Source organism: Cyprinus carpio, chromosome A12, assembly GCF_018340385.1.
Source record: "Cyprinus carpio isolate SPL01 chromosome A12, ASM1834038v1, whole genome shotgun sequence".
NCBI classification, from domain to species: Eukaryota; Metazoa; Chordata; class Actinopteri; order Cypriniformes; family Cyprinidae; genus Cyprinus; species Cyprinus carpio.
Genome location: NC_056583.1, coordinates 23,452,423 through 23,464,768, shown reverse-complemented (window position 1 = coordinate 23,464,768; position 12,346 = coordinate 23,452,423).

Sequence of the window (12,346 nt, the reverse complement as noted above, 5' to 3'; positions counted from 1 at the left end):
AGGATTCGTGTAAATGACTTAATGGTTTAACTTGGTTCTGATTCTGTGTGAAAATCGTGTTAAAGCCATTATTTCATTATTTCTTTGAGCAGGAGTTCAGTGTGTCATAATAACTTTGGTAGTTGATACATTTTGGGAGTCTCCTTCAGTAGAACTGCTTTCTTCATATACAAAGGAGCAGTTAATGCAAATTGCAGAGTCTTATAAAATTGAAATAGCTCCTAGGTATAGGACTTTTGAAGGAAACTTTGCCAAAAGATCCTTAACCCTCATGTGGTGTTTGGGTCTTTTTTGCCCAAAGAAGATTTTCTTTTTCCAGAAAATACTAGTTAATGTTATCGCATTGGACTGAAATTTAGTGACTTTGTTCAAAAAGGGTATGACTACTTCTCAAATTTATTTTGATCATTTTCGTACTTTTTTGGGGGAGATTTTTCACCTTGTTACACTTGTGGTGTTTTAAATTTTAAAAAAATTGCTTATACAGGAATCATGGAGTTAAATTTAAGACCTTTTTTAAGACTCTTTCCATACATTTTAAGACCTCATCGCCACGCCAAGTTTTAACCAGTTACATCGGCGACACTTTAACTTGCATTAACTATAGGCCTATATTGACTGTAAGATAGCACAACTAAGCAGACCTACTTTGTGATAACTCCTTATCAATACAACAAAATTCAGAAGGGTGGGAACGAAGCACAAGATAATTAACTGAGTGACTAACCAATACACCCAAGAAACAAGAATTAGACCAATAAACAAAACAAATAACAAAACTTGAGGAGGGAAAATAAAGCTCTCCGAGCTAACGGGACAATGGGTTTACACAGTATATTCAAAAGATGTATTTGTAACATCAGCTCTTATAGCTCTCTGCAAACCATAGCTGTTTTGTGGAACTCTTCTCATGACAAACATCTGACTGATCAGACAGTTTACCTGTGATTATGGAGTGCTTGATTTGTTAGTGTCATTACTGCACCTGATCAAGTCTGAATGATCATGGAAGGTAAAATAATGATTACAGCCATTACATCTAGACATGTGCCGGTATTTGTTAATGCGATATATCACGGTAATAAATATGTACGATATTGTTATCGTGGGCACTTCTAAATACTTTGAATAATTATATATCACAATTTATTCAGAATTTGGAATGCATTTTAAGAATACTTTTCCCATCAACTGGTCAAAATGCACAACACCACTGTATGCACACGTGTGTGCTCTGATGTAAACAAGCACGCATGAGAAGCACATGGGGAAACACTTGAGAGATGCGCTGAATGAAAGCACATTCACTCTCTGACCGCAGATGGTGCTAAACTGCAGAAAATGATGCCCTTACCCTGGAAACCCCATAAATAAAGCAGCTGCTACTTTCTAAAAAATATTTCAGTCATGACAACTCTCGGAAAGGATTGTAAAAGCTTTACTGATAAAATTAGAAGCAGGTGTTTGGTCTTGGCGGACTAGATCTGCTACGCTGCTGCTGCTGCAGAGCAAGTAGACTTGCTTTGGCTAAATGGACAGATCATAAAATAAAGGGAAACATACTGCTGCTGCTAGAAAGAGAGGAAGATCCCCCCGTAGCAGATCTAGACAGGTGGTGCTGGGGGGGGGGTGGGCTAGCAATATGATACGCATTGCGCGCAGGTGTGGTGAGCATGGAATGTGTCCAGTTTATAGGCACACGGTAATTATAATTAGAACCTGATTGGCTGGGAACTTGATTTTGAATGAACCAATTAGAGCGCCAATAGGAGTTTCATGGCTGAACTACTCATTTAAATCATTTTAAATGTGGGAAGTCGTGGCCTAATGGTTAGAGTGTTGGACTTGCAATCCAAGGGATTGTAGGTGGGGGGGAGTGAATGTACAGCGCTCTCTCCACCTTCAATACAACGACTGAGGTGAGCCTTGAGCAAGGCACCGAACCCCCAACTGCTCCCCGGGCGCTGCAGCATAAATGGCTGCCCACTGCTCTGGGTGTGTGTTCACAGTGTGTGTGTGTGTGTTTTCACTGCTGTGTGTGTGCACTTTGGATGGGTTAAAAGCAAAGCACGAATTCCGAGTATGGGTCACCATACTAGGCTGTATATCAAGTCAATTTTTTTTTCTTTTTTTTAAATAGCCAATCAGATTTGTGGATTCGCTATGGTGTTCATCACAGCGCCAAATACTTAAATATTTGGACTTAATAGGCTATTTAACATAAACTGCCAATGAAAATTTCTTCTTAGGTATTTCAATATTTAATAACACATTATGTTTTGTTTTTTTAACAAAGATTAATAACTTCTGTAGCAAATGTAGCTATTGCTCATTTTGAATGTTAATGCAGTAACTAAGGTTAACTAATGAGGTCTTATTGTAAAGTAATACATATGGGTCTTTATAGTTCTTTTGCACTTTAATCTGTGTAAAACATTTAACTTGATATATTTTTCTGTATTGCTTTATTGTATTCAAATGTTGTTATTTTTGTTATAAGACAAAAGTTATTTAACCTGTTATACTGTATTATTACCACTTTTTAAAACTAAATTTCAATACCGTGATAAAAGCATCAGCAATTAATCGCAACAGGACAATTTGATACTGACATATCCCTAATTACATCCTTTTAATTGTGCATCCCAAGCCCATGCCAGTAATAATAAAAAAAGCCCAAAGTAGCGCAATTACCATGTCCCAAATATAAAAATATAATTTCCATCCCTAAAATGCATATTTTACAGTCACTGTTATGCATAGTTATCATAAACACAGCTTAAATGCTTCCGACTAGTGTGGCCCAAAACATTTAGCACAGTTTTATTACAGGTAGAATGCAAAACATATCAGTGCAAGCATTTCAACCAAATGTAATTTATGCAATATTTCAAACCTTAACCCACTGGGGAAAATCAACCCATAGCAACATTTTTCAGATACAGTAAGTTTACTTTACATGTTTAACATCTTTTGTTGGTTAACATTAATGACTCGGATAGGTACTTTATTAGGCAAGTGATAAAAAGTGGTGTGACATGTGGCCAAGTATGGTGACCTATACTCAGAATTAGTGTTCTGCATTTATCCCATCCAAAGTGCCCACACACAGCAGTGAACACACATACACACACACACACACACCGTGAACACACAACCGGAGCAGTGGGCAGCCATTTTTTGCTGCGGCGCCTGGGGAGCAGTTGGGGGTTTGGTGCCTTGCTCAAGGGCACCTCAGTCGTGGTATTGAAGGTTGGAGAAAGCGCTGTACATTCACTCCCCTTACCTACGTACAATCCCTGCCTGTATGAGACTCAAACCTGCAACCTTTTTGGGTTACGAGTCCGACTCTCTAACCATTAGGCCACGACTTCTATATGTGTATTTGAGCGCTGAGAACTGATCGCGCGCTGTATATGAGAACTGAAGAAGTGCAGCGTGCGCGAGAGAGCACTTCTATCAGCGAGATTCCACCTATTCCGCCTTAACTAACTTTAAATTAATCGACAACGAATTGTGACTCCCGGGAAAAACGGGACGTCTGGTTACCTTATCCCTACCCCTTCGGATGCTGAGGTTTACATTTTGGTAGGCTATCCATCCACTGCGGCTGCCATACTGAGACTAGATATGCGAATGTCCCTTATCTGATTGCAATCCATCAACAGGGACACACATTTTGAATGACAAGACAGAAGCCTATAGGATGTATTTTGAATGTTTGGTACTATTTACCTCAAATAACATTATAGTCCCATCTCTTCTTATTAACAAAGACGCAGCATAAATTTCATCATAGTTTTTATCATCAGGTATTAGTTTTAGCCCAAAATTCACACTGGTCTGTTCCCCGAATAGTGAGGTCCAAATATAAATTTAATGCAGGTTCTAGAAAAATCTGATTGTGATTAAACCAGAAAAATGCTCAATTAATAAACAAAAACAATTTTTAAAGTTTGGGCTCATAAACTTTAGATCACTCGCACCCACGCAGTTGGCTTTGTACCTGGCTAAGACCAAATGATTATATTGGTCTAAATGAGTCTACTCCACCAAACTAGGTTTAACTCATTTGAAATACTTCTGCTTGATGTTACACTGTCAGATATGCAAAAGAAATCTATCGTATCTCTTGCTCTGGCTACTGTATATAGACCCCCAGGGTCGTATACAGAATTCCTAAAAGAATTTGCAGATTTCCTCTCAGACCTATTGGTTATCATTGATAAAGCACTGATTGTCCGAGATTTTACCATTCACATTGATAATACAAATGATGCATTAGGACTTGTGTTTACTGACCTAATAAATCGTTTTTAATCATACGCTAGATTTAATTATTATCACATGGAATCGATCTTACTGATATAGATATCATACCTCAAAGTGTTACTGACCATTTCCTTGTATCGTGCATGCTGTGTATTACTGATATTTACTATATTTCCAAAATGAGCTGTAGAGGCCAAAATGAGCATTATGAATGTAAGAGCCTCACGTTACATTTATAACTGAGGAAATATGGCGCCGTTGTGGTTGGCATGCCATCTATCGCTCAGCATAGTCCTGAGTTTGTTTGTTTTAAGCTCATTTATGAAGTGTTTAACACAGTGTGCTTCACCAGTTTTAACATATGACCGATGTACTCTTTTAAAGTTGGAAGAAATTTCATATAAACAACTCATCAGTTTTCATGGTGCTCCACCTCCCTTTCTGAAGTCAATTCCGGACTGTATACGCCGTTGGCCTTGCTCCCTGCCGGGCAGAAGGCGAAAGAGACGACGTGGACGACGGGGTGGCCTAGCTGTTAAGCTAAAATGTTACCTGCGATTCCATCGGGAGTCGCGTTCTTCCCCGGGGAGCTTTATGAAGGACTTCGGGATATGCTACCCGCGCTGGCGTTCCCTGGAGCCAGTGCATGGTTGGATTGTTCCCGTGTTTCCCACCTCGCTGGAGCCGCTCCCGGTTTTTCGCGCGCCTCGCCCTGCGCGGGGAGGAGTGTGTCCGGGGAACCTTCGGCTGCTGCCTCGAGCGAAACAACCTGCGGCCTCTCCTGAACTTCCAGCGCTGCTCAGAATGGCTTTGATTAACGCCAGGTCGGTAGTAAACAAGACTTTCATTATAAATGACTTTTTCTCTGCTCGCCACTTAGACCTTCTCTTTTTGACTGAAACATGGATTACTCCGGGGGATATTAGTGCCTTTTCTGAAATGGTTCCGTCAAACTCTCTGTTTTTAAATTCACCGCGCACAACGGGACGAGGTGGTGGTCTGGCCTGTATTTATAAAGACATTTTTTCCTGCCGTCCCGTAGTTTCAAAGGAATACCAAAGCTTTGAGCTACAGTTGTTTACTCTGGAGCTATGCGACCTTGTTCTGTTTGTACTGATTTATCGTCCCCCAAAACCTAATTCGAATTTTCTGAAGGATTTTGCTGACTTTTTGGGAGATTTCATTGCAAAATATGTGAACTAATGATTGTTGGGGACTTTAATGTTCATGTCTGTTTTGCAGCAGATTCCTTAGCAAAGGAATTTATCAATCTGCTAAATGCATTTGATCTGACGCTTCAGATCAATGTACCCACTCATCAGCATGGCCATACACCGGATTTGGTGCTAACTTACGGCTGCTCTCTGAATGAACTAGAGGTGTGTGAAAATGGTTTCTCTGACCACAAGACTATTATGTTTACGTTTCCATCTTTTAACAAAACTGTTACGCCGATGTATTCGGCTCGCCAGTCGCGGCTTATCACATCAGCTACCAGAGAAGCTTTTCGCTCAGCCTTTAGTGAAGGTTTGCTACAAAGTGACGTTCTAAACACCGATTCAAGTGCTGAAGAACTACTTCGCAGTTTTAACTCCACCTGTGTTCATGCTTTAGACCAAGTGGCACCTTTAAAGACTCATCTCCATAAACCGAAATCTGAGCCTTGGCTTAATGACACAACTCGCACTCTTAGGCGTATTTGCAGAAGATTTGAACGAAAATGGAGGAAGGACAGACTTCAGGTTTCAATGCAAATGTTCAGAGACTCACTAACTCAATATCAGAAAGCAGTGAAAACGGCAAGATCAATTTATTTCACTGACATTATAAACAAGAACTGTCATAAACCAAAAACTCTGTTTAATGTTATAAATTCTACCCATCAACCCCTCCACTGGTCTTGATATAGAAGTGTCATTAGTTTCCTGTGAAGACTTTCTTTGTTTCTTTTTACAGAAGACACATGACTTAAGAATGGGGCTAAACCCAGTTTCATCTGACCCTTCAACTCTCTCTAGATGTACTGCTGTTTTTAGTTGTTTTACTCCTGTTACAGATAACCATCTGATAGAAATAGTGGATCACCTGAAAGCATCTGGTTCCCCAACTGATGTAATGCCCCCTCTCTTCTTTAAGCAAGTTATAGATGTGGTTGTTCAAAATCTTCTGTCTTTGGAAAAGTACCTGTTTGTAAACAGCGATTTATCAGAGTCGCTTAAACATGCAACTGTTCGCCCTCTGCTTAAAAAACAGGGTATGGATCCTACTATTCTGACAAATTTTAGGCCCATCTCTAATTTGTCTTTCATTTAAAAAATTATTGAGAAATCAGTTCTTGATCAAATAAAATCGTTTATGGCTGAAAATTTGATCTTCGAGGTTTTCCAATCTGGGTTTAGAAAACATCACTCTACTGAGACTGCACTGCTGAAAGTTTCAAATGATATACTGTTAACATGTGACTCAGGCAACTATGCGTTTTTACTCCTTTTAGATCTCACCGCTGCATTTGATACTGTCGATCACGCTGTACTTCTCGATCGACTGGAATATTGTGCCGGCATTACTGGCAGTGCCCTGCAGTGGTTTAGATCCTATCTGACAAATAGGACCTTTTCAGTGAAGTTAGGAGATCATACCTCAAGTAAAGCTGCGATAACCTGTGGAGTTCCTCAAGGATCAATTTTAGCTCCCTTTCTTTTCTCTCTCTATATGCTCCCTCTTGGCTCTATCTTCAGAAAGTATGGGCTATCGTTCCATTGCTATGCGGACGATACACAAGTTTATCTGCCTCTAAAACGGAATGCACTGGATGGACTGAATGCACTATTGCTTGGTTTGAGTGATGTAAAGAAATGGTTGTCTCTAAACTTTTTAAATTTCAATGAGAGCAAAACAGAATTGATTGTTTTTAAACCATCTGTTTCTGTGACTTCTACAATTCCAAATTTGGGTGAGTTATCACCGTATGTTAAGCAACATGTAAAAAATTTGGGTGTTGTATTTGATGAGCAAATGAAATTTGATAGACAGATTAATACTGTGGTTAAATCTTACTTTTTCCAACTGCGGCTTCTTGCTAAAGTAAAATCTTTCCTATCTTTTAAAAACCTTGAAAAAGTGATACATGCTTTCATTACCTCCAGATTGGATTACTGTAACTCACTGTACGCTGGGATTAGTCAAACAGCTCTTTCTCGTTTACAGCTGGTTCAGAACGCAGCAGCAAGATTTCTGACCAGGTCTCGTAAGCGGGATCATATCACTCCAGTTTTACAGTCTTTACACTGGCTGCCTGTACGCTATGGAGTTGATTTTAAAATTGTATTAATCGTGTTTAAGTCACTACATGGTATGGCCCCTTCGTATATATCTGAACTTTTAATTGAACGCAGTGAAACAAGATCTCTCCGGTCTTCAAACCAGAGACTATTGTTTGCACCAAAGACGAGGCTGAAGTCCAGGGGCGATCGTGCGTTTTCATCTATCGCCCCAAGACTTTGGAATGAGTTGCCCTCTTCTATTCGATTAGCTCCCTCTGTGTTCATTTTTAAGTCAAGATTAAAAACCTATCTGTTTGACAAAGCTTTTATTTCTGGCTGAAGCACTGTGTTTTACCATAATTTAAATTATTTTAAATGGCTGTGGTACTTTTTAATTTTTAAATTTAATTTTTAACTTTTACTTTTATCTTTACTGTGCAAATGTGGTGTGTGTTTTATGTAAAGCACATTGGTCAACCATGAGTTGTGGAAATGGTGCTATATAAATAAAATTGACATTGACATTGACATTGACATAACAATCATTGTTAATGTCTGAATTATATTTCAGGGCAGTTTGTGAAGACAGATAAAGAGATGTGACAAACTGTACAGAAGTCAGTTCCAGATCCACCCTCCACACCATACTTCGGTGGATGCAGATATTACTCAGGGACATGAACACTTGAATATTGCAAGAATAGGGAAAATAAGAATTACTTAAGATTGAATAATTTAATGTTAATTGCTTAAACAATATATATATATATATATATATATATATATATATATATATATATATATATATATATATATATATATATATATATATATATATATATATATATATAATTTAAATTAAATTAAAAAATAAATTTATGCATTTAGCAGACGCTTTTATCCAAAGCGACTTACAGTGCATTCAGGCTATCAATTTTTACCTATCATATATATATTTATATATTTATGTATGTATATTTTTACCTATATTTTTTTTTTTTTTTTTGTAAATAAAAATACATTTTATATGTTTTTTATTTTCACTTTTTTTCTCTATTTGTGTTTTTCTGAAATACTCGTTAGTCACAATTATTGGCACCCCTATAAATTCTTATAAGTAAAATAAGTATATTCCCATTCATATTCACAATTTTGAGCACTCCAGCATGATTATAAACATGAAATCATCCAGCTCTGGCTTCCTGTTTCACAGAAATATAAAGAGGAGGGAAAACAAACCCCAAATTCCCTTAATCATCCATCACAATGAAAAAATCAAAGAATATATTTCTGAAGTGCAGCAAAAGATAATTGAGCTTCACAAATCGGTGAAGTGGCTTTAAGAAAAGAGCTAGAGCAGTGAAAATTCCCATTTCCACCATCAGGGCAATAATTAAGAATTTCCAACCAACAGAAAATGTTACAAAACTGCCTGGAAGAGGACGTGTGTCTATATCATCCTAATGTGCGGTGAGAAGGAGAGTTTGACTAGCTAAAGACTCTCCAAGGGTCACAGCTGGAGAATTGCAGAAAATAGTTGAGTCTCTGGTTCAGAAAACCTTTAAAATAATTGTCAAACAGAACCTACATCACCACATGTTGTTTGAGAGGGTTACAAGAAAAATTCTCCTAGGTCATTCAAAAACAAACTAAAGCATATTCAGTTATCAGCCATGACTGGAACTTCGATTGGGAATGGCTTCTATGATGAGATGAAACTTTAAAAAATTAGCTTTTTAGCAGCAAACACTCAAGATGGGTTTGGTGAACACAGAGGAAAAAAGTACCCCATGTGTACAATGAAATATACTACTGTATTTTTGATGTTGTGGGCCTATATTTCCGCTGGAGGATCTGGACATCTTGTTTAGATACATGGCATCATGGATTCTATCAAATACCAACAGATAAAAAAATCAGTAAGTGACGCCATCTTGGAAGATGATCCAAGATGGCGCCGAGCATGGCGGCCGTGTTGCGAGCTCAGAGTAAACTTTGCAGTTTTTCATTTGTTTTACTTGTTTTTTTGTTGTTCTACGTGTTGGATGTTGTTTGTATAACTGTCTACGACAGACACACGCTTGTAAACATTGGTTCCTACGTCGCGGAACACAAACCGGACTTTTGAGTTCTTGAACGCCGGCGCTTTGTTTACAGACACCGCATCAGAGCCCTTTGTCTGGGCTGCGCGGGCGCGACCGAGGAAACGCCGCCGGAAAAGAGGGAAGAGAGCCGGCGTCCTTGTCAGACTCAGGCGTCGTCCCCTCCGACCTCCTCTCCCATCCATTTTGCTGGCTAACGTTCAGTCACTGGACAACAAACTTTGCGAACTGCGGGCACGTATCTCATACCAACGAGAAACAAGGGACTGCTGCATTATTTGCCTCACAGAAACCTGGATGTCTGCAGTGGTTCCAGACTCAGCCATCGAGCTTACGGGGTTCTCCGTGCACCGCTCGGACAGAACGAAAGAGCTCACAGGGGAAAAGCAGAGGTGGGGGCGTTTGTTTCTTTATCAACAACTCGTGGTGTGATGAAAGGAACCTGCACTCTATTAAATCCTTCTGCTCCCCTGATCTGGAATTTCATATGCTTCTGTGTCGACCATTCTGGCTACCGAGGGAATTCACAGCGGTCATAATCACCGCTGTTTACATTCCCCCTCAAGCCAACACAGACCAGGCACTCAAGGAACTGTATGGGAATATAAGTGAGCAGGAAACCGCGTACCCAGATGCAGCGTTTATTGTTATGGGGGACTTTAACAAAGCCAACTTCAGAACAATAGCTCCGAAATATTTTCAACACATCACCATCAACACGCGTGGTGATCGTGCACTGGACCACTGCTACTCTCCTTTCCGGGACGCCTACAAATCTCTCCCACGCCCACCTTTCGGCAAATCAGATCACTCTTCCATTCTTCTGCTGCCTACTTATAGGCAGAAACTGAAACAGGAAGCACCCGCCCTCAGGACAATTCAATGCTGGTCGGACCAATCAGACGCTATACTACAAGACTGTTTTGATCACGTGGACTGGGAAATGTTCCGGGCAGCGTCTGATGACGACATAGAGGCGTACTCAGAAACTGTAACGTGTTTCATCAGGAAGTGTGTAGAAGATGTAGTGCCCACAAAAACAATCCACATCTACCCCAACCAAAAACCATGGATTAATAGCGATGTTCGAGCAGCCTTGTCAGCGCGGACATCCGCATTTAAATCCGGAAACGCTGATGATCGCAAACAAGCCAGTTACGATCTCAGGAAATCCATCAAAGCCGCAAAAAGACAATACAAAAATAAAGTTGAAGAAACAATTCAACACCAACGATGCAAGAAGCATGTGGCAGGGGATCAATAACATCACAGACTTTAAAGGGAATAAACCAGCTACTGTGAACATTGCCGCCTCTCTACCGGACGAGCTTAATAACTTTTATGCTCGTTTCGAGGCTCACAACACCGCCCACACAGAGAGCGCTCCCGCAGCTGCTGCAGAAGAGGTCAGTGCATTCTCCGTCTCTGTCACGGATGTAACCCGATCCTTCCGACGGGTGAATATCCGCAAGGCAGCGGGTCCTGATGGCATCCCAGGCCGTGTGCTCCGAGCATGCGCATTCCAGCTAGCCGGTGTTTTTACAGACATTTTCAACCTCTCTCTCTGTCTGTCTGTGGTTCCCTCGTGCTTCAAAAAATCCACCATTGTGCCCATACCAAAGAAAAATAAAATCACATGCTTGAATGACTGGAGGCCTGTTGCTCTCACACCCATCTTCAGTAAGTGTTTTGAGAGACTCGTCAGAGACTACATCTGCTCTGTGCTGGCTGCCTCACTGGATCCGCTACAATTTGCATATCGTAGCAACCGTTCTACAGACGATGCTATTGCTTTTCACCCTACACACTGCTCTCTCCCACCTGGAGAATAAGAACACCTATGTGAGAATGCTGTTTGTGGACTACAGCTCAGCATTTAACACCATAGTGCCTGCCACACTTGTTGCGCAGCTCCAGACTCTGGGACTAAACAGATCTCTGTGCAGCTGGATCCTGGACTTCCTAACAGGCAGAAGCCAGGTGGTCAGAATGGGCAACAACACTTCATCCCCGCTGACCCTCAACACTGGTGCTCCTCAGGGCTGTGTCCTCAGCCCGCTTCTGTACTCCCTGTACACACATGACTGTACAGCCACACACAGCTCCAACGTCATCATCAAATTCACTGATGACACAACGGTGATAGGCCTGATCACCGACAACGCTGAGACGGTCTACAGAGAGGAGGTGAGCACCCTGACTAAATGGTGCCACCTCTCACTCAACATCGACAAGACCAAGGAGCTGGTGGTGGATTTCAGGAGACAGAGCAGAGAACACACACCCATCACCATCGACAAGATACCTGTGGAGCGGGTAAGCAGCTTCAAGTTCCTCGGTGTTAACATCAGTGAAGATCTCACCTGGTCTACACACACTGATGCAGTGCTGAAGAAGGCACATCAACGCCTCTTCTTCCTGAGACGGCTGAGGAAGTTTGGAATGAGCCCCAGCATCCTCTGATCATTCTACACCTGCACTATAGAGAGCATCCTGACGGGCTGCATCACTGCCTGGTTTGGAAACAGCACCGCTGGCAACCGCAAAGCTCTGAAAAGGGTCGTGCGAACTGCCAGCCACATTGTTGGAGGTGAGCTTCCCTCCCTCCAGGACATCTACACCAGGCGGTGTATAAGGAAATTCCGGAGGATCATCAGTGACTCCAGCCATCCTTCCCACAGACTGCTCTCTCTGCTGCCCTCAGGAAGA